The sequence below is a fragment of the Rhagoletis pomonella genome, unplaced genomic scaffold (genome assembly GCF_013731165.1).
Source record: "Rhagoletis pomonella isolate Grant_MI unplaced genomic scaffold, Rhpom_1.0 Rhpom_scaffold_00004, whole genome shotgun sequence".
In the NCBI taxonomy this organism is placed as follows: domain Eukaryota; kingdom Metazoa; phylum Arthropoda; class Insecta; order Diptera; family Tephritidae; genus Rhagoletis; species Rhagoletis pomonella.
This window is the reverse complement of record NW_023458558.1, coordinates 76,987,843-76,991,405: the sequence shown is the minus strand read 5'-3', so window position 1 is coordinate 76,991,405 and position 3,563 is coordinate 76,987,843. Positions and strand designations below refer to the sequence as shown.

The following is a 3,563-nucleotide window of genomic DNA, read 5'->3' as shown; positions in this document are numbered from 1 at the left end:
GCCGCGCTTAGGGATTATAACCCTTACTAAGTAGAATTCTCCTTTCTGTATTGCCGGAAAAGAAGGGCGGACGTATTTTTGCGCAGAACTTTTCTCTGCGTAGGCGGCTTTAAGCCGCGCTTGGGGATTAAAACCCTTACTAAGTAGAAGTAAATAATTCATATTAGAAAAAACGAAATTATCCATATGCACACTTTCGTTAGAAAACCGAAATAATGCATATAACAAAAACCGAAATAATGCATGCATGCACAATTTCAGTTCAAAACCGAAATAATGCATATGGCTAAAACCGAAATAAAGCATTCATGCACAGTTTCGGATGAAAACCGAAATAATGCATATGTGAAAGACGAAGGTATGCATACATGCACAGTTTCGGTTGAAAACCGAAATAATGCATATAAGAAAAACCGAAATTATGCATATGCATACTTTCGTTTTAAAAGCGAAATAATGCATATGAAAAAAAACGAAGTAATGCATACGTGCACAGTTTCGGTTTAAAACCGAAATAATGCATATGGTAAAAACCGAAATAAAGCATACATGCACAGTTTCGGTTGAAACCGAAATAATGTCTAAATGCACAGTTTCCATATGCGCAATTTCGGTGCCCCTAGCGGTACCACTGACGGCGCCACCTTTGTTCGCTGCACCGTGGTCCCGTCATTCGTTCATGAAATAATGCTGTCAATTTCTGTTCTCTTTGAACCAGGAAAGAGAATACGCTATCAATGAAACGATAGTGGCGATAGTACTAAAACTATCGATAGTTATTTCAAGTGACCAGACTATCGATGCTATCGATAGTATCGTCGATAGATTGACAGCTCTATTAACTATTGAATTTAATTTTGAACACTTTTCACTTGATTTAAAAACGAAGATTTTTAAATGGTAATCAAATAAAAAATTATCATTTTTACAACGCGTTTTTTCCTCAGTGTACGTATTGTGCCACAAAGCTACATTGCTTCTAATATCAGAAATTACTTCGAAAAAATGCAACGCCAAACCCAAAGCAACTGTAGCTACTTATTGGAATATATTGGCACCTATTCCTTGTATCTTCTTCTTTGATTTGGAGTACAAGTGTCCTGGGGGATGAGCTCAGGCTTATGGCAGCCCTACCGAAGAGGCAAACTCAGTAGTGTGTGCTATGTCATGAAATGAACATTCGGAAAAAAATTTTGTTTGTTGCCAAAAAACCAATTCAGCTCACTTGTTTTCAACGAACTAACAGGGCAATTCTAGCTAAGATAGTAAAAGGTCGTTCGTAAGACAAGATGCCATCTTGCATTTCGAAAGACTGTGGTAAGTTGAAAGACAGTTGCCAGAATTTCCCTGTAAGCCAATAAAGGCAATACGATGCACTCGAGACACCCGTACGGCAATCAACACAAAACATCAAAACACTTTTATTTTCGGGTGAAAGTTGTGGGAACACGAATTTCAATGAGCAACAATGTACGAGGCAACGGTCGAAGCAACTTGTACTGGTTGCTTCAGGTCATGTGTAGTCAGCATTAAAACCCGTTTTCCAAAAAAAAACTTTTAAAACATATTGAATAGCTAGGAGGAAATAATTTTGAGAAGTTTTTTATCTGCTTAAATATGGATTAAACAAATAGCCGAATGAATAAAAACTAAGCAATTACTTTTTCTTAAAAGTTTAGACCTTTTACTAGAGCTGGAAAACTATCGATGGCACAATCGATAGTATCGACGATTTGCCTTTTATTGCCACTATCGACACCATCTATAGTGTCGTTTTTAGGTTGTTACTATCGATAGTTGTAGTCGCCATCGATAGTATTTATGACTGTCGATAGTCTCTTCTCTATTTCCTCTACTATATCATTAAAATTTTAAATTTATTGGTGAAAAGGCTTTTCCGTTTAGATACATTGTGTGGAAATATGTGAAACCAGCGAAAAAGTTCATATAAAAGTGCAACTCTAAACTAAATTCCCCATTAAAAACGAAACGTTACTATCGATACTATCGATGGTGCAAAACTTAAACTATCGAAACTATAGCGTGGGAACACTATCGATAGTTTTCCAGCTCTACCTTTTACACGATTAATTCAAATCAATTTAAGTAAAAGGTGTAAAATTTTAAGAAAAAGCAATTGCTTAGTTTTTATTCATATGTCCCATTCTCTCACTCTAGGCTAATTTGTAAATTGGGCAAATCGCTGACCACTTATATCATAATTTCCGCCAAAAAAAAATTGAACTGTTATTGATTCAACATCTCTAAAATGTACCAAAATTTGTTCGACGGCAAATTTTTTCTGGTTCAAAACGATAAATAACAAGTAAGAAAGTCTAAGTTCGGTTGGAGCCGAACATTAAATACCCGGCGCAAGTATTAAATATAATATGGTTTTCACCTTTCCGAAAGCAACCGCTACATGGTAAGCCGGGGTGTATCACTTTTGAGTAAATTAGCGTCGTTAAATTTCGAAAGATTTACCGTTATATGGAAAGCGGCCTCAATTTTAGTCCGATTTCAATCATTTTCAACGCTTTGCTTCTATGTGGCAAGCACAATAACCACACCGAGTTTGATACAAATTGGTAGGACGGTTACCGAGATACATATATGTGATCATAAGTGGGCGGTGCCACGCCCATTTTCCAAAATTTTATTATAAACGTATTTTTTGGTAAAGAATTGTTGCAAGCATCAATTTTGAATAAATTAGCTTTAATATTTACTGATTTATCGAAGATTTCGTATTTCTCCAAATTACCGTTACAAGCTTGGAAGAAATTGGTGCAGCGGTTACCAAGATATACACATCTAACCATAAGTGGGCGTGGCAACGCCTATTTTCCAAAAATTTATAATATTCTTACTTTTCGTCTAAAAATTATTGTAAATATAAATTTTGAGTGAATAATCTTCAGTAGTCACTAAAATATCGCAGTTTTCGTATTTCTGGAAATTACCGTTCTATGGGAAGTGGGCATGGTTATTGTCCGATTTTGCCCATTTTCAATACCATCCGTCCTACGCCCGAAAGAAGTGCACGTACAAAGTTTCGTTATGATATCTCAATTTTTACTCGAGTTATCGTGTGCACAGACGGACGGACGGACAGACAATCACCGCTTAATCGATTTCTCTTTTCATTCTGATAATTTATGTATACATTTGTCTATATCTATCTCGATTCGTTTTGCCTGTTATAAACAACCGTTATGTGAACATAGTTATAATACCCTTGTGCACAAGTGCGCTCGGGTATAAAAAATATTACAAATTCTGTTAACTTTATTATTTTCTCGAGAGTAGTAATACCGATTTTGCGAATTTTTTAAACAGCTACAAATTATAATTTTTCTTTCCATTTCTATTTTTTATTTTGGCATGGAATTTTTTGTGAGGGTAATTAACACTTTTTTAAAATAGGATTTACTTCTCAATCGCTCCAACATGGTGCTTTGATGTAATATTGATACATATTTTATGAATCATTTGGAAACAAAAATTTGCTAAAAATGCAACGAGACGAAAGTTATTCTCCGGACGCGCACTCTTTGGAGACT

The 3,563-nt window shown here is 35.4% G+C and overlaps 1 protein-coding gene across 1 annotated transcript in view; it reads left to right on the top strand.

Annotated features, from left to right (window-relative positions):
- The window catches only part of LOC118738090 (homeotic protein proboscipedia), a gene marked incomplete in the record, with an annotated part of 381,120 nt that overhangs the window by 333,028 nt on the left and 44,529 nt on the right, over window positions 1-3,563 (top strand).